The sequence below is a fragment of the Sus scrofa genome, chromosome 15 (genome assembly GCF_000003025.6).
Source record: "Sus scrofa isolate TJ Tabasco breed Duroc chromosome 15, Sscrofa11.1, whole genome shotgun sequence".
Lineage (NCBI taxonomy): Eukaryota > Metazoa > Chordata > Mammalia > Artiodactyla > Suidae > Sus > Sus scrofa.
The window spans coordinates 120,958,738-120,984,706 of record NC_010457.5 but is presented as its reverse complement, the minus strand read 5'-3'; the positions used below and the strand labels follow the sequence as shown (position 1 = coordinate 120,984,706).

General features: G+C 43.5%; 1 long non-coding RNA gene across 1 annotated transcript in view; it reads right to left on the bottom strand.

The window, feature by feature from the left end:
• The window catches only part of LOC102162937, a 51,313-nt gene that overhangs the window by 18,986 nt on the left and 6,358 nt on the right, over nt 1–25,969 (bottom strand). The window contains exon 2 of the long non-coding RNA XR_002339116.1: nt 20,361–20,669. This is a non-coding gene — a long non-coding RNA (uncharacterized LOC102162937). The remainder of the gene's footprint in view (nt 1–20,360; nt 20,670–25,969) is intronic.

Below are 25,969 nucleotides of genomic sequence, written 5' to 3'. Positions count from 1 at the left end.
TTTGATTGTGTGTAGGGGGCAGTGTGGTCAGTGAGTGCTTTCATCAGGGAGCCCGGGGCCCAGCTGGGTCTCACTGCACAGGCTCTTCCAATCTTGCAGTCAGTCCATTCCCTCTTAGCTCTCCTTCCCTCCCTTCCCCCTGCCGAGGCTAGTGGGGAGGACTGCAGCAGGCATATTTCTGCTCTGCCTGAGATGGGGTGCTGGCTAGGCTGGCCTTCCTGAAGGTCATAACCTGTCCCCTTGGGGGCCTTTACTCTGGGGGTGGCAAGACCCTCGGATATGTCCCCACAGCCACCGTTTGCCAACCTGATTCTCTGCAGTTGAATCTGTGATGAGAGGCCCTGAGCTCAGGTCCCTGGGTGGCTGTTCTTGTACTCTGTCCTCCTCTCCCTCCCCACCCAACACCTCCTGATTCCACACTTGGGTGAGTATTAGGTGGTAGGTCCCTGGGGAAATGCTGGATACTGATCTGCCCAAGCTGAGATGGGTTTTCACTGTTATATGCTCCCTGCCATTCAAGTCCTGGCTGTCTCCGCTCCCAGCTACATGCTCTTATGCTGTGTCTTGCCCATTTCTCTCTGGGTCTGTCTGTTCCTTCCTTGGCACCCATAAGGCCTTTGCCTTGGATTTGGTACTCTCTGGGCTTTATCTGAAGGTCCTGAGCTCAGCAGGCCTGTTCTATCTGCCTTCTGGGACTGTGTTCGCCCTTCTCCTGGCCTGCTCTCTGTGGATCCCCAACACAGGAGTCTTCCAGCTTCCTCAGCGGGCCCTTGAGATGGGGAAAGAAACCTTTGCCAATGGATTCAGCAAAATCCTCAGAATTGGTCCTGGAGTTGCCTCCATGCTCCTCACAGACCATTAACACAACTCCAAGGATCCACTGCTTGTCGAGGTTGTTATATATGCAGGTGTGTGCCTAGTTCATTCCAGATAGGCTATTACAGAATCCTCTTGGGCTTCCATCAGAGGCACCAGCTTTTCTCAGCTGTCCCATAGGCCTCCCACATAAGGGGGCCTGTGGTCTGGCTATAGTGATACCCCATACCCACCATACAGTACTATACACAGGCCAACTTGTACCCTCTCCCTGACTCAGTGCCCATTTGTACTTTCTCCGGGGGGGGGGGTGTCTCTTCTGCTCCCCTACATCTGATCTTTATTCTCATAGTCCAAGGTGACCTGCCCAGCCCCTCATTCTCCCCATAGTTGCAGAAAAATGTTCCCTCTTTTCAGTTTCTGTAATTGGTTCCATTCCTCCTACAAGGCCTTCTGAGTCAGCCTTTATCTGCCACCCAAGGAACAGTCGGTTCACCAGTAGTTAAGGACAGGGCCCACAGAGACTGAATTATGCTGGCAGAAACACCAGGCACGTGGATCTGAATGGCACGTGGGTCCTCCCAGCTCTGCTCCCAGCAGTCCCTCATTGACATAAGGCCTATTGCTGGTGTCATTCAGGACAAGACCCTATGTAGCAGCCACAGATGTCACCACCATGATTTCCCCACTCCAGGTCCAGCAGTGACATCCTGTTGTCCTCTTAGGATGGAGAGTTGCCTCCTCTGCTTCAGGGTCCCAAGCCTTAAAATGTACCTTAAATGATTTTACTTTCCCTTCTCACTCTCCATTTGTCCTGCCTCAGACCCTTTCTCTTTGGCTCACATGCTCACCACTCTCTTAGTCAGGTGATCCCTCTTGAATCTCTGAGCTCCTATAACTACTCCAGGACCCTCCCTCAGACCACCATGCTGTCTTCATTAAGCTCTTGAAATTCCATCTCCTCCAAGAAGTTTTTCTGGACTGATCGCAAGGGACCTGATGCCTTTTCTGGTATCAATCTTTCTAATCTCTTTTGCCCAGGAGTATCTAGGGAAACAACCTGGTTAAGAGCTGGGCTCCGAATTGCCAGTCCAAGATGTACAAGATGAATATGGATGGAATTTTAACGGACAAGCAGACAACATAATAAAAACAAATCCACAAAGAATGACAGCATTGCTGGAGTTCCTGTCATGGCGCAGTGGAAACAAACCCGATTAGGAACAAATGAGGTTGAGGGTTTGATTCCCGGCCTTGCTCAGTGGGTTAAGGGTCTGGTGTTGCTGTGAGCCGTGGCATAGGTCACAGACGTGGCTGGGATCCTGCGTTGCTGTGGCTGTGGTGTAGTCCGGCAGCTGTAGCTCCTATTCAACCCCTAGCCTGGGAACCTCCATATGTCATGAGTGCAAAAGCAAAAAAAAAAAAAAAAAAAAAAAGCATTCTGTTATAAAAAACCCGGCAGCATTAAGGGAGAAGAGAGGGAGGGAGGTTATGTCTCTACAAGGGGGATAAGCACAGTGAAACCAGGAAGACTTCATGAGAAGGTGGGCTTTAGGGAAGGAGAATAGCTTTCCACCCACATCTGCAAGTGTACTCTTCTGGTTGGGTTATATTTAGGGTATATATTCTGTAAGTGATTCATTTATCTGTATTAATATTTGCATGTAGCTTCTCACCTGTTCATTTCCCATGGAACTACAGGCTCCTCTGGGACAGTGCTGGCTGTGTTAAACTCCCTTAGGTGAGAAACCCCCTAAGGCCAGGCTCCTTGTCTGTCTCCATCACTCTGTAGGTTACCTAGAATGGTGCCCTGTCCAGGTTATTCCTGAAGGTTCTTTAAGGCAAGTACTGCAGGCATAGACCAAGAACTGGAGGGACTAAACCAGGGTTTTCACTTGGGCAGGAACATGGCCTTACTGATGAGGATCTCCGCGAACTTCACCTTAGAGATGAACCCTTCACTGACTCCCCTGGGCACATGAGCCCCATCTTTAAGGGAATATTCCCAGGCAACGCTGCTCAGATTCTTCTGCCCTTTGGCTATTTTTATCTTTTTTTTTCTGAAAGACCATAGTCTAGATGGTAGGAGGCAGTTCTAGTCCACAGCTTATAAATTGTATGTCATTTTAGCTTTCTGGGCCTCCCTTTCTTCATACTAAAATGCAGGAATTCTATGTATTTTTATTATCAGACAAAAAATGAATATTAGAGGCATAAGATATTATCTTGGGAACTAGATTTTAAAAATGATGCCTAAAGCCTCTTCTAGTTTTACGATTCTGATTCTAAATAAAAATCTGTCCTATGAATCTGTTTCACTTTCTGGCTCTGGCTCTGTCTGGTTCTCCCTAATCTGTTTCTGCCTGATGGGCTCAGTCTTGTGTGCACAGCATGGGTGTGAGATCTGCCCTTCTGCAGTTCTACCCGAGAGATGAAGGGGAGGGGTGCTCAGGTTTTCAGCAATGTAAACCTCCTTGGGTTCCTCCAAGCTTTAGGGGGCCCCTGAAAGATGGTAAGACATGGGACAGGATGCCAAGATGGCCAAGTTCCAAGGTCTCCCCAGTACACATCAAGATTGGAGGTCCTAGAACCCAAGGTCATTGCACCCCATGTCTCCAAGGGGCGCCTAAAAAGGGGCTGATGACAATGCAGATTCTTAACATAGCCAGAGTGGAGACTCAGCCTGGGCATCTGAATGCCTGGACCCTGCTACCCCGCTTTGCTGATCCAGTACTCCCACCCCAGGGTCTCAGCTCCTGAGGAGTCCAAAGGGAAAGGATATGCCCCAGCCCTCCTTCCCTGGAAGACCTTATCCCAGGAAGCTGGGGTGGGGAGGCAGTGGAGGGAGCAGAATATCTCCCTGGGCAACAGGGGGGAGTGGGGAAAGGGGCTGAGCAGAGAGAAGAGGTGAACTTGACAAGGAGGTGCTGCTAGCTACCAGGAGGGAGACCCCACGTTCTCATGCCTTTCCCTTTCCAGCAAGCCTCTGGCTAGGAGGACTTAATTGAGGAGCCCAAATATAGGTTTTTAAAAAGAGAATAGGATTGATAAGCACAGTTGGGGAACTAGTGCCCTGGGACAGGAAGAGAAAGGACCAATGCTGAGATGCTGGAGGGCCTGGGATGAAGGGTCAGGGGAGGACAAGCATGAGCCTGGGGCTCTTTTTCTTGCCCTAAGCTCTGCTTCCTTAATAAAACCTTGGTCTCCCTTCAAGGTTACTGATGCCAGACCTCTTGCATCCTCACCCCTGGATCTTCTCTCCCTAGCTCTCTGGCTCCTGTTTTCACCCCCCTTTGTTACCCCTGAGAACAGTTCTCTCTGCTCAATCCTTCCAGCACTCTCCAATAGCTTTATTTCTTAGTTCACCTTCTCCTGCTTCCATCAAGCCCCTTTTCTGCCTCCTCCCTTTCACCCCCAACCTCAAGCCACAAGCGTCTCTGTTTCCTCCCTGCCCCTGCTGGAGCCCAGCATAGCACTCCAGATGTAGGAACAGATCAAGAAGGGCGGGGGTGGTGGCTGTTGCTTTTCTGGGATATTCTTAGCCTGTCTGGGGGCTGGAGCTGGAATCAGCGTTTCCATCTCAACCAGGCAGGTGGCTGCAGGAAAGCTGCCACTGTGACTGGGTCTTCATCTAGATGTATGTCTCTTTCCCTATCCCTGTCCTCCTTTGTCTCAATTCCATTCTGAGTCCTTCCTTCCCATATGGCCCTGTGCCCTGGGATGGGGGTGGAGATTCCCTCTGCCCTGGCCTGGCTCCAGTGAGGTTTGAAAACTCTGGTCTTAGAGACTCTTGGGGAAAGAGAAGACCTTCAAGAACTCTGGCTCAGGTATTCCCTGGATCCCCAAAGAGCCTTTGCCTTCTGCCCTCCTTTCATCTGCCCCAAAAACCTTTGCATGGTACTTGATTCTAGACTCTAGCCATGACCATGAGAGCCTTCCTTATCTTGATTGCACTCCAGGGCTCAGCCTCTCAGGAAGCAGCTCCCAAACTCCAGGAATCACTCAGGGCCCCTGGAGTTTGGGAGCCACCTCTGAGAGAGGCTGAGCCCTGGGGTATAGTGCTCGTTTGGAACTGAACGAGGGGATCACCAGCCCAGACTCCTTCCTCAGCAGAGGGAGAGGCCAGGAAGAGATCTGACTCATTCACAAATGGCACAGAAAACATTTGTCACCTTAGAGAGACACTGTGGGGGTTCCTATGTAGGTTCTAGAGTCATGCAGGTCTGAGTTCAAATCTTGCCCCTCCTCTTATGAGCTGGGGAACTTTGGGCAAGTTTCTTAATTGTCCCGAGGTCTATAAAGGTGGACAATCACAGGGTTGCTGTAAGATTTTGTTTAATCTCACAATGTTCCATAATGCTTGTATATTACACGTGCATGGTACTGGATGTTCAAGAAATGTGAGTTATTACAAATTATGCTGTCATCATTCTTTTTACAGAGCAGGAACAGTTTATTTGGCCTGTACCGTTACCATGTTTCTTTTCTCATTAGACTCTTCTTCATTAAAGGGCCAGGGTCATACTATTTCTTTTTGTTTGGCTTTTGAGACCTGAATTTAGAGCTGTCCTTTCTTCTGGGCAATCATGCTGGGAGGTATGGCTATTCCTGGGGGGTTGTTTGATTGATTCCTGAGGTCACGAAAACCTGACAGCATATCAGGCACTGGTCCCCTTCTCTGGTCCACTGTAGACCTCATTAATTTTGTGAACCTCTGTGTATCTGCTATATGCCAGGCGCCATGCTGGCCCCACATTCTGACAGCAATTTTCAGATGGTGTTCTCAGGCTATTCATCCCACACCCTGCTGTCTTTCCAAAGCTCCAGAGACTCCAGGTAGGGTCAGTTCTGCTTTTCTGCTTTTCAAGAGCTTTGAGAAACTTTTTGCAGCACTATAAAATCCCTATTAGCAAACTATTTGAGAAACTGTCACCTAAAAGGTACTGGTCTAGGTGCTGGGAACAGGAAACAGGATGAGGTAGGACTCCAGCCTTCGAAGAGCATACAAGAGAAATGATAGAGATATGAAAAATAATAATAAATAGTAGTAAATTGGTCAGTGTCTTATGATTAGTTACAGAGGATGGGACTGGACAACTTGACTGGTCCTGCCCATCCCCCTCCACCTTTGCAGTTAATCAAACTCCAGCTTATCCTGAATTCTCACAGCTAAGCAACCACTGGCAGGGGGTTAAATTTTTTTTTTTTTTCTTTTTAGGGCCACACCTGTGGCATATGGAAGTTCCCAGGCTAGGGGTTAAATCAGAGCTGCCATCCTACACCACAGCCACAGCAACGTGCTATCCAAGCTGCATCTGCGAGCTACACCACAGCTCTCAGCAACACTGGATCCTTAACCTACCGAGTGAGGCCAGGGATCAAACCCGCACCCTCATGGATACTGATCGGGTTCCTAAAAGCCAGACTCAAGACTGCTTTATCTGTGTGCTGTGCTTTACAGTTTACAAAGCACATCCATAGCATCCATAGACACAATTTCCCCTGAGCTACAATGGGAACTACTAAAATCAATTTTTAACTGACGTCCAGTTCCTCCAGCTGGTATTGTGTCCTCTCCAGTCCCTGGCCTTTCCTGTCCAATCCCATGCTGAGATGATGCTAAACACCTTTCCTAAGGCAGAGCCAGGCCTCAGCAACTGTCTGCTCAGTGACTGATTCTGCCCTCAGAGCATGAAGGTTAATGAGTAACTGCTTGAGGAAGAGCCTGGTGGGCCTGCTTACAGCCCAACATCTTGTTGGATAGGACCCACTTCTATTTCCCTCCTCTTTGTCCAGGATTAGAGGCTGGTGGGAGAATGGGCTCTGTAACAGATTCATTAATTTACATTTTCCTCTCTGTAGTCCCAAAACATAAGGTCAATCCTTTCTTTTTAACTCCTTTACATAAAAAAATGACCCTGATTTAATCACCCAGCACTCCACATGTACTCATTTTTGATTTGGGTATGGGGCAGAGAAGTATAAGAAGGCTGTCTGTTGGACTAACTGGTAGTTTCTAAGATACTCTGCCTTGCAGAACCACCTGAAAGAACTTTGTAAAAATACAACTTCTGGGATCTACCTCAGACCAATGGAGTCACAATTTCTTTGGGTGGGTTTAAGGTGGCATCACTGTAAGAAAAAATTAAGAGAAAGAGGGAAACTCAAGGAGATGGCTGGGTTCCACCTGTTCCTCCTCGTAAGCACTTCTATTATTGCTGCAAGAGGAGCATCTAACCTCTGTGTAGTAAGAATATCCTAATTTGCTTTTGGGGAACCATTTCTTCCACACTCTGAATTCATGCAGTTTACATGGGGCAATGGGAGTATCTTTTCCGTGTACCTAAAGGCCAGACTCAAGACCACCTTATATGTGTACCATGCTCTACAGTTGACAAAGCACATCCATAGACACAATTTCACCTGATACTTCAGCAGCCTCTTGAATAGATATGTAGCTGACCATCTACTTTCCTGGTCACAATGGATCAGGGATGGGCTGGTAACCAAAGTCAGTGTGAGATTCAGTTCTTGGAGTTTTACTAGAACTATTGAGAATGAGAGCCTTTCCTTCCTCTGAGGTTGCTAAGCTAGTGAGATGAAAACCTTGAGATGTTGGTGACTTGCTTGCTCCCACATGGAGAGAGGTCATCTGAACTAATATGCAGGAAAACAGAGTCAACAGATGAAGGGATAGATTCCTGATGTAATTTTAGCCCCTGGATCCATCTGGTCCTGATGCAGGTCTATAACCCAATAAACACCCCTTCTTCCCACATTTTTTCTTTCTTTCTTTCTTTTTTTTTTTTTTTTTTTTTTTTTGGTCTTTTTTTGCTATTTCTTTGGGCCGCTCCCAAGGCATATGGAGGTTCCCAGGCTAGGGGTGAATCGGAGCTGTAGCCACCGGCCTACGCCAGAGCCACAGCAACGTGGGATCTGAGCCGCGTCTGCAACCTACACCACAGCTTACAGCAACGCCAGATCCTTAACCCACTGAGCAAGGGCAGGGACCGAACCCGCAACCTCATGGTTCCTAGTCAGATTCATTAACCACTGCACCATGACGGGAACTCCCCTTCCCACATTTTTTCTAATCTTAAGGTAGTTTGAATAGCAAATCTAATACCTGCAAGGAAAAAAATCCCAACAAATAGAACTTCCTGCCTGGAAATCTTCCTTCCGGATATTTGTTGATAACTTCAAAGAAATACATGTTTGGTCTTGATGCTGAGGAGGATGGTCTGTCACATCTGGTTGTCAGTGAAGGACTGAATCTGGATAAGGCACTGTTGACTACAATCTGGGCTCTGACCCTAAGGCTTATTTCCTGCTGGATTCCTCAAACCTCCCTGTCCAAACCATAGCTGGTGATAGGAGTTCTTCGTTAAGTCCCAGTGACCCTTCCTCATAGTAAAGGCCTTGGGACAAGAAAGCCATTTTCCTAAAGCCTGTAAAACTGTCAAATCTTCCTTCTGGGCTGCTGCCAGGTTACATTCCTTGGGTATCAGCTTCCTGCTAAGTAAGAAATTTGATGCTTCACTTTCCATCATGCTTCTGAATCAAGTTTGCCCCCAACCAGTGTCAGAGGCAGCTGTGGCCACACAGAACCATTTGTTATCATCAGAACCATTAGCACAGTGTCTCTGGTGGTGGTGGTGGTGGTGGTAGCAGTGGGGGTGGGTTTGAGCTTTAAGCTGCCCCGGGGTTCTCTTCCAGGACTCCTGCCTAGCCTGCTCTTGGGGAGCTCTCTCAGAGGAGTGCCTGGGCCTTCAATAAAACAAAAAAAAATTTTTTTTCTGTCTTTTTGTCTTTTAGGGCCACACCTGCGGCATATGGAGGTTCCCAGGCTAGGGTCCATTCAGAGCTGTAGCTGCTGGCCTAGACCAGAGCCACAGCAACACGCGATCCAAGCCGCGTTTGCAACCTACACCACAGCTCATGGCAACTCCAGACCCTTAACCAACTGAGCTAGCCCAGGGATCGAACCCACATCCTCATGGATGCTAGTCGGGTTTGTTAACTGCTGAGCCATGACAGGAACTCCTAAACCAAATTTTTTTTTTTTTTTTTTTTGGTCTTTTTGCCTTTTCTAGGGCTGCTCCCACGGCATATGGAAGTTCCCAGGCTAGGGGTCGAATCGAAGCTGCAACTGCCAGCCTACACCAGAGCCACAACAACACGTGATCCGAGCCGCGTCTGCAACCTACACCACAGCTCGCAGCAACACCGGATCCTTAACCCCCTGAGTGAGGCCAGGGATCAAGCACGCAATCTCATGGTTCCTAGTCAGTTTCGTTAACCACTGAGCCACAATGGGAACCCTGAGCTACTGGGGACCTCCAAACCAATTTTTTTTTTTTTTTTTTTTTGTCTTTTTGCTATTTCTTTGGGCCGCTTCTGCGGCATATGGAGGTTCCCAGGCCAGGGGCCTAATCGGAGCTGTAGCCTCCGGCCTACGCCAGAGCCACAGCAATGAGGGATCCGAGCCGCGTCTGCAACCTACACCACAGCTCACGGCAACACCGGATTGTTAACCCACTGAGCAAGGGCAGGGATCAAACCTGCAACCTCATGGTTCCTAGTCGGATTCGTTAACCACTGCGCCACGACAGGAACTCCCCAAACCAAAATTTTTGATCACAACATGGTTCATGCCTCTTTTTTAAACTCTGAGGGTTTACTTTCAAGTGGTTTATGGATTATTCTGCAGTAGGACAACATTTTCCTATCTCACTCTGTGGTCCAAATACACAATTTTTTTTTTAAATTGAAGTATAGTTGATTTATAATACTGTGTTAGTTTCATATTATTCTTTCATATTGACTTATGAGTGCCCACATAATTTTCCCTTTGCCCTTGCCTTTTCAGCCTCAGCCCTTCCTCTGACCTTACCACACTGGCCTCCTGCTTTGGTCTCTGCAATGGTTGTTTTTCTCTTCTTGGAACATTCTTCTAGTTATAGGCTGGGCTTACTTTCTCATCTTATTTAGTTTTTGATCAAAAGCCACTGTCTTAACAAAGTCTACCCTAACTAACCTGCTATGGACTGAATTATGTCCCCCCTTAAATTCATATGCTAAGCCCTAGCCCCAAACATGATGGTATTTGGAGATGCGGCCTTTGGGAAACAACCAGGTTTAGATGAGGTCATGAAGGCAGGGTCCTCAGAATGGGATTAGTACCAAAAGCTTCTCCCTCTCCTTCTCTTTCTCCACCTTCACCCACTCCCTCTGCCATATGAGGACACTGGCAGAATTCATCACCCCCTCTCCCCACCCAGCTCCTGCCTCTCTCTCTCCTCAAAACCACTGTAAACTTTCACTTTCCCAGCACAATCTTTTCAATGAGTTTAGGCTTTCACAAAAGACTGGAATAGAGGTGGTCTGGATATAAACATCTGAAACATCAACTTTTTGGAGGTCAGAGATGCCAAGAGGGAGTTGGAGGCTTCAGGCTCAGTCCTCGGATGTCTTCTCTCTCTCCATTCAGTCTCTAGGCAAAATTCAGCCATAAGCTCATGACACATTTATATCTCCAGTCTCCATTGCTTCCTTAAGTACAGGAAACTACTTGAGATCTCCACTTGGATGCATAGGCATCTCAATTCCTTAGATGCAGACTAATACATTTAGAATGGATTAACAACCAGATCATACTGTATATAGCACAAGGAACTATATCCAATCTCCTGGGAATGAAAAGAATTTTTAAAATATAACTATGTGGGAGTTCCCATAGTGGCGCAGTGGAAATGAATCCCACTAGTATCCATGAGGACACGGGTTCGATCCCTGTCCTTGCAGATGTGGCTCAGATCCTGCATTGCTGTGGCTGTGGTATAGGCTAGCAACTGTAGCTCTGATTCAACCCCTATCTTGGAAACTCCATGTGCTGTGGGTGTGGCCCTAAAAAACAAAAAAGTAAAATAAAATTTATCTATCTAAATCACTTTTCTATACAGCAAAAATTGCCCCAATATTGTAAATCAACTATAATTTTTTTAAAAAAAGGAAAGGGGAGTTGTGGCTCAGTGGTTAACGAATCCGACTAGGAACCATGAGGTTGCGGGTTCGAACCCTGGCCTTGTTCAGTGGGTTAAGGATCCAGCGTTGCTGTGAGCTGTGTTGTAGGTTGCAGATGCAGCTCGGATCCCGCGTTGCTGTGCCTCTGGCATAGGCCGGCGACTACAACTCCGATTAGATCCCCTAGCCTGGGAACCTCTATATGCCATGGGAATGGCCCTAAAAAAGGCAAAAAGAAAAAAAAAAAAAAAAAGTAAAGAGCGTTGGCTCCTTTTAGCAAAGAAAGGCATCGAGAAACCAAGATCTGGTTGTTGGATATGCTCATTGATACTGGGGTGTGGCTACTCCTAAACCTTCTTAATGGACAGAGCTAAGAAATATATTCACATTTGCACTCATGGGCATGGCCATACTCACACACAAACACACACACTATTATCAGTCTGTGTGTATTAGAGTTCCGGTTGTGGCTCAGTGGTAACAACCCGACTAGTATCCATGAGGACAGGAGTTCAATCCCTGGCCCAGTTGAGTGGGTTAAGGATCCAGCATGGCCGTGAGCTGTGGTGTAGGTCAAAGACTTGGCTGGAATCTGGTGCTGCTGTGGCTGTGGTATAGGCCAGTGGCCACAGCTCTGATTTGACCCCTAGTCTGGGAAACTCCATATGCTGCAGGTGCAGCCCCAAAAAAGACAGAAAAAAAAAAAAAAACCAAAACAAAACTGTGTATTGAAAACTTCAAACTCACAATACCTCCAATTCTAATCTCACATTCCAGCATTAATTCTAGTTGTACCTCTTTTCATATTTATAACTTCTTTCTCTAACAGTAAGAAACCTGGCTCCCATGTTCCTCAATGTATTTCCTGATTGTGTCCATTCCTTTGTATGTTACCAATTTCCTGTCGCCTTCACTTTTCCTCCTCTGCAAATCTTCCATAAATGTCCCTCTAACTCCATTGGGTTCTGACGCACTGCACCAGGCCATCCCTTATGTGAAAGCTCTTCCCCTGGGTCTAATATCTTCTACTACACATAGGACGTTTCCTTCACATGGGGTACCAACACACCACATCAGCCACCCAATATGTAGATGCCCTCCTCAGTTGTCCTGGGTGGTACTGTACCACCCTTCCATTGGAATGCCCTTCTCACCCCATTCAGGCTCCTATGCCCAGGCCAGGTCGCTCTCCTATGCAGATGCCTTCCTCACAGGACCGGACACCTGTGCAAGGCCTCCACCACAGCAGGTATTACATTACTAGTAGAAAAGTGTAAGATTTCCTCCTGGTATTAAGACCATGATAAGAATGTCACTATCTCAACAAATAACAAATGCTGGAGAGGGTGTGAAGAAAAGGGAACACTCCTGCACTGCTGGTGGGAATGTAAATTGGTTCAATCGCTATGGAAAACGGCATGAAGGTGCTTCAGAAAACTAAATATAGAATTACCATATGACCCAGCAATTCCACTCTTGGGCATATATCCGGACCAAATTTTCCTTGAAAAAGATATATGCACCCATATGTTCATTGCAGCACTATTCACAATAGCCAAAACTTGGAAACAACCCAAATGTCCATCGTGAGATAAATGGATTAAGAAGATGTGGTATATATACACAATGGAATACTACTCAGCCATAAAAAAGAACAAAATAACGTCATCTGCAGCAACATGGATGGAACTAGAGACTCTCATACTATGTGAAATAAACCAGAAAAAGAAAGACAAATACCATATGATATCACTTATATCTGGAATCTAATATACAGCATAAATGAGCCTTTCCACAGAAAAGAAAATCACGGACTTGGAGAACAGACTTGTGGTTGCCAAGAGGGAGTGGGGTGGACTGGGAGTTGGGGGTTAATAGATGCAAACTACGGCATTTGAAGTAGATAAGCAGCGAGATCCTGCTGTATAGCACAGGGAAATATATCTAGTCACTTATGACGGAACATGATGGAGGATAACGTGAGAAAAAGAATATGTATATATATACACACACACACACACACGCACACATATATATGTGTGACTGGGTCACTTAGCTGTACAGTAGAAATTGACAGACCACTGTGAACCAACTATAATGGAAAAAATAAAAAACTTTAAAAAATGAATGTCACTATCATTACTTCTATTCAACATTAGAGATCTGAGCTAAAAAGACATAAAAGGTATAAGGATGAAAAGAAAACTTTATTATTCAGATACTACACGATTATGCATGAAGAAGGTTAAAAAAATGTACAAAACTAACAAAAGAGTTCATCAAGGTCACCAGATATAATGGGCAATATTTTAAAATCAATATTTTAAAATTTATACACAAGCAATAACAATTAGAATAGAAATTTTAAAAGTTATGTTATCTATCGTAGCATCAAAAAGTATCAAACACCTTGGAGTAAATCTAATGAAAAATATATTCAAGAGTCTACATGCAAAACTAGAAAGACTGGGAAACATTACTGAGAAAAATTAAAGAAAACCTAAATAAATAGAGGAAAGAACATACTAATGGATTGTCAGACTTAGTAGTGTGTACATTTTCCCCAAACTTATCAAGAGATTAAATGCAGTTCCAATCAAAATCCCAATAGATGTTTCAATGAAAATTGACAGGCTGATTCTAAAATTTATACTTAACTCCAGTTTTTGTTTTCATTTTTTTTAAAGTATCTTTGGACTAAGATTTAAGGAATTCCAACATAATGTTTGGGTAGTGGAGGATAAACCAGTAAAGGAAGGCAGAAAAGGAGTATTCTAAGGTAGGAAGAAAACCAAGAAAATGTTCAGTAACAAGTCAAAGAAAGAGAGAGTTTAAAGGAATCAACATTATTCAATGCTGCTGAGAAATATGTAAACTGAAGGTCATAAACCACAGGTCTATTTGTTATTCAATGGTTTAAAATTGCAGAGTGTCCGAGAGAAGGGGATGGACAGGGAGTTTGGGATTGGTAGACACGAACTATGACATTTAGAATGGATAAGTAATGGGGTCCTACTGTACAGCACAGGGAACTGTGTACAATCTCTTGGGTTAGAACATGATGAAAGACACTATGAAAAAGAATGTATGTGGCGGGGGGAGTGGCTGGGTCACATGGCTATACAGCAGAAGTTGAAGGAATATTGTAAATCAACTACATCTTAATAGAAAAAAATTTTTAAATAAAAAATAAAATAAATCTTATATGGAAATCAAATAGCCAAAACAGCAAAGACAATACTGAGGAAAAAGAAGGTGGAAAACTGGTCTATCAGATAATCAGATTTCAAAACTTATTATAAATCTATAATAACTAAAACAGCATTGGATTGGCGCAAGAATAGACAAACAGAGCAAACTCCATGCACAGATTCCCAAATTTATGGTCACTTGATTTATGATAAAGTTGCTGTTCTGGGAGTTCCCATCGTGGCTCAGCAGTTAACAAATCTGATTAGCATCCATGACGCAGGTTCAATCCCTGGCCTTGCTCAGTGGGTTAAGGATCCAGCATTGCTATAAGCTGTGGTGTAGGTCGCAGACATGGCTCAGATCCTGGGTTGCTGTGGCTGTGGTGTAGGCCAGAGCTGCAGCTCCCATTAGACCCCTAGCCTGAGAACCTCCCTATACCACGGGTGAGGCCTTAAAAACCAAAAAAAAAAAAAAAAAAAAAAAAAGTTGCTGTTCTAATATCCTGAGGGAAAGGATGATCTCGGTTTTTTTTTGTTTGTTTGTTTTCAATAAACAGTGCTGGAGCAATGTAAATCTTAATCTCCACATCACACTACACACAAAAATCAGTCCTACATAGATTAGAAACTGAATAAAGCTTCTTGATGACAACTTAAGAAAATACTTTCATGACTTAGAGTAGGCAAAGCTTTTGTAAATAGGACATAAAAATCACTAACCATATGAAAAATGATTGATAAATTGGACTACACTAAAATTAAGAACTTCTGTTTATCAAAAGTCATTGAGACAGTGAAAGGGAAACTCAAAGAGTGGAAGAAATATTACATATCTGCCAAAGGGCTGGTTACAGAATGTAAAATGAATCCCAGAATTATAAAAAGAATAAATCAATCAGGAAAAGCCAGAAAACTCAGTTTGCTTGTGGTTTTTTTTTTTTTTTTTTTTTTTTGCTTTTTAGGGCTGCACCCTTGGCATATGGAGGTTCCCAGGCCAGGGGTCTAATCAGAGCTGTAGCTGCCGGCCTACACCACAGCCATAGCAACACCTGATCTGAGCCATATCTGCGACCTACACCACAGCTCACGGCAGAGATTTCTATTTACTGTGTGTTAAGTCATACTTGCCTATTTTCAATACATGGAATTTTCTTTTTCTTTGAATCCTTTTCATTTCTTTTAAAATTTCATTTCAATATCTAATGTTTTCTTCCTTTTCACCTTCTATTTCTCTTAAGGCATTATCTGCTATGTTAATTCACTCTAAGTGTTTTTACAATTTAGCCTTTCCTTCTGAAATTACCTTGTCATTCAGTTCTAATTCTTTTCTGAGTTCCGTCACCTCATTTCAAACTGTCTTTAATTTAGTTATCTTGCATAACCTTTTATGTCATATTATTTTAAACATTTTTTATCTTCTTTCTAAATAGTTAAGGTCACAGTTTTATCTGCTCTGTGGGCATGTCTTCCCAGCATGCTTTCTTTGCCTGTATTGTGGTTCTGCTTATTTCCTTATAACTTTGTAATTGATTTGGCCTTAATACTTTCCTTTGCTTATTTTTACATGAAATTAATTATCCTGAATTTTTAGAGGGACGCATGGATCAGAGTGAGTCTTCTAATTTCAAAGTTCCTTTTTCTGCTATGTTCATGTAGTAATAAAAATGTGGCAGCATGCTTTCTAAGATTTCTTGGCTCTGCTCCCTTCCCCATCCTTGTCTGAGCCTTGCCTTGTCTTTATCTTTGTTGTACCTATCCTGCCCCATTTTGATTCTTCTCTAAGCACTTTGTTCTCAGCTTGGGATCCTGTCCTGGCAGAAAGCCCTGATGGACAGCTATCTTGAGAGTTCACAAGGGCTGGAATACTTCATTTATTTCAGACCTTCCTGCAGGCTGCTTGTACTCACCCACTAGGGAATTAGGCAAAATCTCTCCCAGTTTCTGCTGCTTTTTCACATTGACCCATGAATACCTATTGGTTATTTTATGTTCTCAGTTTCATCAGAAACCCATTACTTCCCTCTGCTTTCTTCTGCCCATATGCCTTGTCCTCACCCACCTGTATTTTTGGGCTTTGTGGATATATCTCACCACCTAATTTTGTTGTAAATGTTATCTGTGAGTTTTTAGTTTTTCTATCTAATTGTTCATTCTTTATGTAGGATTTAGAGTGCAACAGCATGCCTCTGCCACAGCCATCTTTACAGAATCCCAATATTTTATATCTTCCTGTGGATGGAGGTTTGCTCACATTTTACAAATTCATCGAGCTGTGCCCTTCATATTTGTGCAGTCTGCTGTAAGTATATTATAAATTAACAGAAAATTTATCCCCGAATTATCAGAGCTAACCAGAGAAACAAAACTAATAGACTGTATAGATAGATAGACATTTGGGAAAGGGGATTTATCTTAAGAATTGGTCCATTTATCTTAAGGAAAGAGTGACCATGGAGGCTGGCAAGTCTAAATTCTCTGGGGGCAGGTTGGCAGGCTGTAGACCCAGGGAAGAGGTGATGTTGTAGTTCAAGTCTAAAGGCCATCTTAAAATTAACCCTACATGTCCTAAAAAGGACTTTAATTTGAAGTTATAGATGACGCAGAGATGCTAAGTAACTTGCCCAAGGTCACAGCAACAGAGTAGTGAATCCAGGAGTAGAACTTAGCTCTCTCTGAGGCCAGAGTCCATGCTCTTTCCACTACACCAAGTGAAAGGTGTGCTAATGGAGTCCAATCCATTATAATCTTTATAGATACTTTGTAGATCCAAGACACATCCTCCTTGATGGGGGCTGCAGTGGCTTTTGTTACTGCTTTTACCTTCCACGAGGCAGCCAGAGTGATCACTTCAAGATGGAAATCTGAGTTTGTCTCCTAGAATACTTCAATGGTACGTCACTGCCTTAGTCCTTTCAGGCTGCTGTAACAAAACCACCATAGACTGGTGGCTTACATAACAAACATTTATATCTTACAGTTCTGGAGGCTGGGAAGTTCAAATTCAAGGTTCTGGCAGATTTGGTGTCTGGTGAGAGCCCACTTCCTAGTTCACAGATGACCATCTTCTCACTGTGTCCTCATACAGTAAAAGGGGCAAGAGAGGTCTTTGGAGTCTCTTTTTTAAGGACACTAATTCCATTCACAAGGGCTCCACCCTCATGACCTAGTTGCCTACCAAAGGCCCTACCTCCTAATATCATTGGGGGTTAGGGTTTCAAAAGAGGAACATTGAGAGGACACAAACATTCAGTGTGAAACAGACACTAAGAATATAGGTGTAACCTCTATGACAAAGACCCAAAAAATAGAGTTAAATCAAGTTAGAAATTTATTTATTTTTTTAATTTTTTAATTTTTATTTATTTATTTGTTTATTTATTTATTTATTTTTGGTCTTTTTGCTATTTCTTGGGCCACTCCCGCGGCATATGGAGGTTCCCAGGCTATGGGTCTAATCGAGCTGTAGCCACCAGCCTACGCCAGAGCCACAGCTACGCAGGATCCAAGCTGCGTCTGCAACCTACACCACATCTCACGGCAATGCCGGATGGTTAACCCACTGAGCAAGGGCAGGGACCAAACCTGCAACCTCATGGTTCCTAGTCGGATTCGTTAACCACTGCACCACGACGGGAATTCCAGAAATTTATTTATTTATTTATTTATTTTTTCGTCTTTTTGCCTTTTCTAGGACCGCACCCACGGCATATGGAGGTTCCCAGGCTAGGGGTCGAATTGGAGCTGTAGCCGCCGGCCTACGCCAGAGCCACAGCAACGCCAGATCCGAGCTGCATCTGCAACCTACACCACAGCCCACGGCAACGCCGGATCCTTAACCCACTGAGCGAGGCCAGGGACTGAACCCACAACCTCATGGTTCCTAGTCTGATTCGTTAACCACTGAGCCACTATGGGAACTCCAGAAATTTATCAACTTGTCACATACAGTCTGAATTTAACAGTCAGGGGCTGCTATGGCTGCTCCATGGTGATGGGGATCCAGTTTCCCTCTATCTTGTTGCCTCACCATCCTCAGCATATGGTTTCTATCTCACGGTCTAGGATGGCTCCTCCAGCCCCCACATCATGTCTATATTCCAGTCAGTGAGAAGAAAATAGGAAGAAATGAAAGCCTGCCCTTTTGCTCACAATCCATTGGTCAGAACTTGGTCACATGAGCAAATTTACATGTAAAGGAGTCTGGAAAACAGTCTTTAACTAGGTAGCCATATACAGAGCCCAAACTCTGGGATTTGAATACTGAAGGAATAGAGGGGAAATGGAATTTGGGGGACAACTAACGCTCTGTACTACAAGTTTTCCATTGCTCTTACCAAAACACTTTACATGTCTCTTGGCTTTGCCTTGTCAGGCTTCAGTCTTACCAAGCACAGCCCTCTCACTCTCTGGCCTCCAACCACACTGGCCTTCTTCCAGTTCCCTGAGTGTTCGATGTGACCCTCAACCCTGGAGCCTTCACAGGAACTATTTTTTTCTGTTGAAATGATTTTCTCCACATCACCTAGTTAATTCTAACTCATTCTTCAGATGTCAGCTCAAGTGTCATTTCTTTAGGTAGACCTTCCCTGATGCCATTCTAATAAAGCCACTCTTACCCACCATAACTCTTCAATGCTTAGCTCAGCTGTAATTGTACACCTACTGATAATTACTCAACTAATTGCTATCTCCTTCTCTAGACTGTAAGTCAATAAAGGCAAGGCCATTTCAGTTTTGCTCACTGTTATATCGCTAGCACCTAACAGAGTACAGGGGACAAATAATTTTCTTGAAAGAATAGATAAGTGAGTCACGGTGAGTCCTTAAAATTGTCTGGATAATACTGACAGGACAATTTCAGCTGTGTGGACAAGTTCTCAGACTACCATGGCTTAATCCACAGACTTTCCAGTTCTACAGAATCCTATGCAAGTCAGGAGTATCTGGGTCCTCCTGCAGGCAGAGAATGGCTTATTTGAATTCCATATCATAAGAGTTGACTCTAGCATCTAGTACATTGCCCTACTGCCCCTGACTGCAAATAGATTCTATCAGGCTTTTAGTGTTTCTGCTTTGATGAGGCTATATTTTAAAAGAAGTCAGGCAGGTTGAATCTGGCCAGACTGTGTCTCTGCACAGAAATCCCCCCAGCTTTGTCATGTGAATGACTGGCTGCTCTGAGATCCAGATCTCAGAAAACCCAGAGGGCGGAAGCACTTGGCAGGGCCCACTAGCATTAAAATGGAGTCAACTGGAGAATTCCTGCAAGTCAGAGTTTTAACTCCCTCTTCTGCTTTATTCCTGTTCCAAATGTAAAGACCTCCACAAACCTCAGAGTTACTGTCTACATGCCTTTGGCTACAAGTCACAGAAGAGTCCTTCTCAGGTAAATTTTCTTGACACATATCACAAGGAGTAAAGGCAGGGCAGCCTAGGGTTCTTAATTCAACTATTGGAACACTCCACGGATGACCTGAATTCCCTCCATCCCCGTTTCATACAAATGGTTCTGCCCCTTGCCTTTTGTCATTTAAAAATGTATCATTCCAAACAAGACACAAAGAGCTACCATATTCTTTGTTTTCTTTTTACATTGAATAGTATCCCACTTTAAAGGCTCTCATAATTTATTCAACCAATCCCCTCCTGATGAACATTTAATTTGTATCCAGTCTTTTGATATTATAAACAATGATGTGCTAAATATTTGTGCATAAGTTATTTCATGTGCAGAGATGCATCTGAAGATAAATTCCTAGAAGTGACAAGATACATGCAGCATGTGTAATTTTATAGATGTTGCCAATCTGCTTTCTATGCGGCTGTACCAATTTACATCGCCTCCCCACTACAAAAAGCACCGCAGTCTTTTCAATACCTTAGCTTAAACATAGAGTGGAAAAACTATGGTGGATGCATGAATGGTTTCTGCATAGAGAAACAGTCAGTGGGTTGCTAACAACTCAGGCCTTTTAACTGGTAGCTTCATATTGCCTAAGTCCTCCTTTTCAATAAATCATTAACTCTGTGGACTCCCCCACCCCACCAGTGTCTGAGGGACCCAGGCTGTCCATGTGCAGTCCGTGTTTCAGAACCTAGCACTGTAACTTGGGCATTCTAGCCACAAACGACTCCTCCCTGGATGTCTTTTCTGTCCATCTCCACCTGGGGTTGTCCTAGCCTTCCCTTAGACCTAGTGGAGATTTCCTCTCTCAATTAAACGTTATCTGACACCCCCAGGCAGAATTAGTCACACTCCTCTGCTCCTGCAGAACTTTGTGCACATCTCAATCACAGCAGGAATCATCTGTAATATAATTATCCACTTACCTGTCTGTCTCCCACACTGCGCTTCTCAAGGAGAGAAAGCGCATCTTCATCTTTGGGCCAGTGCCTCCACACATAGCGCCCAGCGCATTCATGGTTCACAGTAAAGGCTTGCAGAAATGAAATTAGGCAAGGGCACAGTTTCACAGTACCAGTGATAAATGTAATAGTACTTCTCTTTTTCTCTGGTGGTATTGAGCAGAGGGTCAAAACTACAGATGTTTCTGAATATTTATTTCTTTGTAGGTTCTGAACTTCACTCTTCTCCTTGAGGTTCTTTGGTTCTCTATGCCCTCATGCCTAAAACAGTGCCTAGAAGACAAGAGGCATTTCATAAGTAAATTCTGAATAAATGAGTATCCCTGATTAGAAGTGACATCCACAGTACAGCTAGGATTTTTTTTTTTTTTTTTTTTTTTTTGCCCGTTTGATGTGGTCAGAGGGTATTTCCAGGTCTTCCAAAAGCCTCAAGTTTGGTCCCTCATGTGCCAGTTCTGTGTATTTGGGTTTTCTTTCACCTCAAATTAATGCATGTAAAAGCGCTTCAAACTGTGTCAGTTACCTAGTGCACATTCAGTAAGTGCTATTATTATCTTTATGTATGTATTTATTTTGGCTACACCCACAGCGTGTGAAAGTTCCTGGGATAAGGATCAAACACATGCATAGCAGTGACCTGAGCCACAGCAGTGACATCCTGAATCCTCAACTGCTACGCCACCATGGAACTCCTGACCATTATTTTATTATTATTCCCACTAGCCCAAGCATAGTCCCATCAGTTCATTGCCCGTGCTGCTCTCTTTATCTCTCTCCCAGAAGATGATGTGGCCCTGGTCCCTGGAAAACATCTGAAACACAGGCTTCGATGTGTCCCCTGTGTGATGCTGGGCCAGTTTCTTGTTTAAGAAACTCTCAGAGGCTCGATTTCTTCATATGGATGGGCATTGTATTAATATCTACCTCTCTGGATTGTTATGAAGATTAAATGAGACAATCATGGACTCCACTTAGCACCGTGCAGGGCTGAGAGTAAGCATTCAGCTACCATCACCATCATCATCATCAGAGATGCTGAAGGCCTTTCATCTCTTCTTTTGGAGGGGCTCATTCTCATAGCCCTTCTGGGTGACAGTAAACCTTTAGCTGGTTCTAGAGTTTGGAGCATCACCAGGAAGCCTGTCTTGAACACGTATGGATGAAGTTCCTGCTCGTCCCTCAATGCCCTCCTGCCTGCATTATTTGAGGATATTTATTTCACACTCACAAAAATGTTTTGCTCTGACCCATTCCTGAGAGCTAGGAGTGGGCCAGAAATACAGGGCTGTCCAGTCTTCCCAATCACATCCCTGCCTGATGTCCAGTTCTTGACTGACACTTCCCCTGCCATGTAGACCAGTTTTTACGAATCCTATTTCCCACAGATGCACTTGTGACTTTGCCCTGTAAACTTTCAGTGAACATGAGGTCACCTCTGACCCAGAGGCCATCATTTCACCTTCTCCTGGGGACTCTCATCTAAAGCAGCAACTACGCACTCTCCGTACTAATCCAGTTTTGTGTATGTCACTGTTTTATGAAACAAAACAATATATGGTAGAGGAATTCTGAGGTATTAGAAATTATAAGGATAATTATATACTAGAAGATAACTAACACTGAAGATAGAGTTTGTCTTTGTGGAGGAGAGAGGAGGATTAATTGTGGAAAAGCCCATAGGGAGCATATGAAACCTTTGTAATATTCTGTTTCTTAACCTAAATAGTGAGTACATTAATGTTCATTGGACGATTAATCTTTAAAATGTACATATTCATGTAATACATTTAAGTGTATGTGATGAATTTCTTAATTTTTTGAAAAAAAGAAAAACATCATGAAATAGAAAGGAAGGAAGGTGGGAGGAAGTTAAGTTGGATCTTTAATAGGGAAGAACATGTCAATGTCAAATTCCCATTATTCAGCATCCAGGAGGAAAATCTCAACAATTACTCTGTGGATGAGTTTATTTAATTTTTGAACTATGCGTTTAATCCATGTTCAAAAATCAAACATTCTAAGCTTCTTTCTTCAGAATATATTCCAGGTCAAGATCTATCCTGGGGTTCTAGAGCACAGAATTTCTTAGGGAATATTGACCTTCTTATAGGAGCTCCCGCAGCAAAGATGGGACAACCATTCATCAGGCCAGAACATAAATCAACTCTTCAGTTTTCATCTTAAAATGAACTCTGCCTTCTGCCCCCCCCCCAAGTTAACTGTCGCCTTCAGTACTCAAATATCCCAAAAAAGATACTCTTACTCACCAGTAACATAAAATATCACTCCCTCAGCACCAGGGCTCTCGTTTTTTAAATTATTTTCAATGATTTCTGCCAAAAGCCTTGCTGCAACTAATGATTTTTTTGCCTTCCTTCCAAAGCTTAGAATGCATAATATGGCCACAACCCCTTCCTAAGACGGTTTCTTAAATATAGATCTTGATGGTATTACCATTTTGTGACCTTATCCTCCATTCCGCCCCAACCACAGCTATTAGCTCTGGATTGGGCACCTACTTGATGACAGACACTCTAGAAGTGAGCTAGTGGCCTGTGCATATTTGTTAAATAGGCAAATAAATGGATGAAGGAATAACCATGATGTGACCTGGCCCAAGAGCTTTGCCAAGAGAATTGATCATGTCTGAATGAGCCAATCAGATTCACTCTCTTATGAAGCTGAAACTGAGATGCAGAAGTTGGAAGTTGATGACAGGTTGAGAAACTGAGTGAACACAAAAAGAGGTGGCAAGTTGCAGAGGTTCTGAGGCCATAAAAAAGAAGCCATGAGAAAGGAAAATCAATGAACAAACAAATGATATTCAGAGAAGAGGTTGAAGGAGTTGGCTGCCAGGAGAAAGAGTAGGAGAATCAAAGAAACAAGCCATCTCCAGAATAGCAAGGAACTGAAGCACTTCCGATGTTGTAGATATGAAGACATAACTCGGTCACAAGTTTTACTTAAGGTCCTAAATCACCTTCTAATTCTCAAATTATATCCCAGGCTACATAAGGATTACCTAATGTAGCTTATTAGTTCTTGGTTTCTTATAAAATATTTATTGACCTTCTTGCCATGTATAAATAATGTAGATGATATTAGAATAAATGATAGCATTGGAATAAATCTATGGGGGGAGGGTGTCTCCATCCCTTGCGATCGAAGGAGCATAACTAGTGCAAGATTTGAGAAGGATCAACTGAAGGATATGCTTGTCATTCATTCATTCAAAAAATGTACTGTGCTAGGCACTGTGCTAGGTATGGGAATCCCTAACGTATCCTCTGTAAGTCTGGTGTAGAGGCTGGAAAACAGTTATAGCACAGCATGATAACTGCTATAACAGGTTCATCCAAGATGCCAGGGTGGAGTGGTGTCCCAGAAAACTTGTCAAAGGAGTCAATATGAGCTGAGACTTAAGGGTCCCCTCAGCCATAAAAACAAGGGGGATTCTGAGAACAGGCAGAAGGAACAACATAAACAAAGGCACAGAGATCTGAAATGGCTGGTTGTGTTTGGGGAATTGTGACTACATGATTTTTTATGCTAAGCAGAAAGAGCTAGAATTGAGGCAAAGATTAAGAATACAGGAAAGACACTCATTTCAGGCTATGATGAAGTAGCTAGTATCAAAATAACTCATTCACTGAAAACAAATACTAAAGTCAGATAAAATACAAACCATAGCTGTTTGATGACATCAAAGAACAACCACAGCAACCAGGACCTGGAGAACCAAGCTCCCAGAAAGAAGGGAAATGCAGAAAGAATAAAAAACAGCAGAAAGGGTAAATCTGTAGGTAAATGTCATCAAATAATGACTGTTCAAAACAACAAATGTGATCTATTGTGAGATTTATGATACATTAGAATAAACAATAGCATGAAAGCCAGGAGGGTGCTAAACAGAATTAAATTGTTGTAAGGTCCCTTGAATTGTCTAGAGAGAGGTACAAGCACTAATTCAAAGGAACTCTGTTAAGTCAAGGATGTATGCTATAATATCTAGGGTAACAAAATAATAATAACAATAACAACAATGTGTAACTAACAAGTCACAGAGAGAGAAACAGAATAAAAATATTGGTCAATGCAAAAGACAAGATGAAGATAAAAAGAAACAGTCTGTGATGCATTTTGAGGTAACTTTGTGAAGGTAGAAAGTCTGTGTCTAGATTCATTGGCAGGGGGTGGGGGGGGGTGGGGGGGGGGGGGGCAAGCAGATTGTCCAGTTGTTCCAGTTCCATTTGTTGAAAGACTATCCTTTCTCCATCATATTGCCCTTGCTCTTTTGTCAAAGATCAGTTGATTACACTTATATGGGTCTACATCTGGGCTGGCTACTGTTCCACTGATCAATTTGTCTCTTCTATCACTGACACCACACTGTCCTGACTGCCATAGCTTTATAGTAAGCCTTTTTTTTTTTTTTTTTTTTTTTTTTTTTGTCTTTTTGCCTTTTCTAGGGCCACTCCCACGGCATATGGAGGTTCCCAGGCTAGGGGTCGAATCGGAGCTGTAGCCGCCGGCCTACGCCAGAGCCTCAGCAACGCCAGATCCGAGCCACGTTTGCAACCTACACCACAGCTCATGGCAACGCCAGATCCTTAACCCACTGAGCAAGGCCAGGGATCAAACCCACAACCTCACGGTTCCTAGTCAGATTCGTTAACCACTGAGCCACGATGGGAACTCCTATAGTAAGCCTTTAAATTTGCTGGTGTCAGTCCTCCAACTTCATTCTTCTTCAAGATTGTGTTGGCTATTCTGAGATTTCTTTTGTGTGTGCATGTTATTTAGAAGTGTGTTGTTTAATCTCCAAATATTTGGGGATTTCCAACTATCTTTCTGTTATTGATTTCTAGTTTAATTCCATATGGCCTGAGATCTGACACTGTATGATTTCCATTCTTTTAAATTTGTTAAGGTGTATTCTACGGTTCAGAATGTGGTCTATCTTAGTGAATGTTCCATGTGAGCTTAAGAATGTGCATTCTGCTGTTGTTGGATGAAGAAGTCTATGAGATGGCAATCATATCTAGTTACTTGATGGTATTGCTGAGTTTAACTGTATCCTTACTGATTTTCTGCCTGTTTGAGCTCAGTCCATTCCCAATAGAGGGTTAATGAAGTCTCCAACTGTAATAGCAGCTCCATCTATTTCTCCTTGCAGTTCTGTCCATTTTGCCTCATCTAGTTTGACCCTCAGTTGTTAGGTGCATACACGTTAAGGATTATAATGCCTTCTTAGAGAAATGACCCTCATGTAATGACCTTTGCCCCTGATAACTTTCTCTGTGCTGAAGTCTGCTCTATCTGAAATTAATACAGATGCTCCTACTTTCTTTTGGTTACTTTTAGCATGGTATTCTTTCTCCTTCCATTTACTTTATTTTTCCCTTTGTACAGCCATACCTGCAGCATATGGAAGTTCCCAGTCTAGGGGTCGAATTGGAGCTGCAGCTGCAGGTCTATGCTACAGCCACAGCAATGTCAGATCCAAGCTACATCTATGACCTATTGCACAGCCTGTGGCAATGATGGATCCTTAACCCACTGGGCAAGGCCGG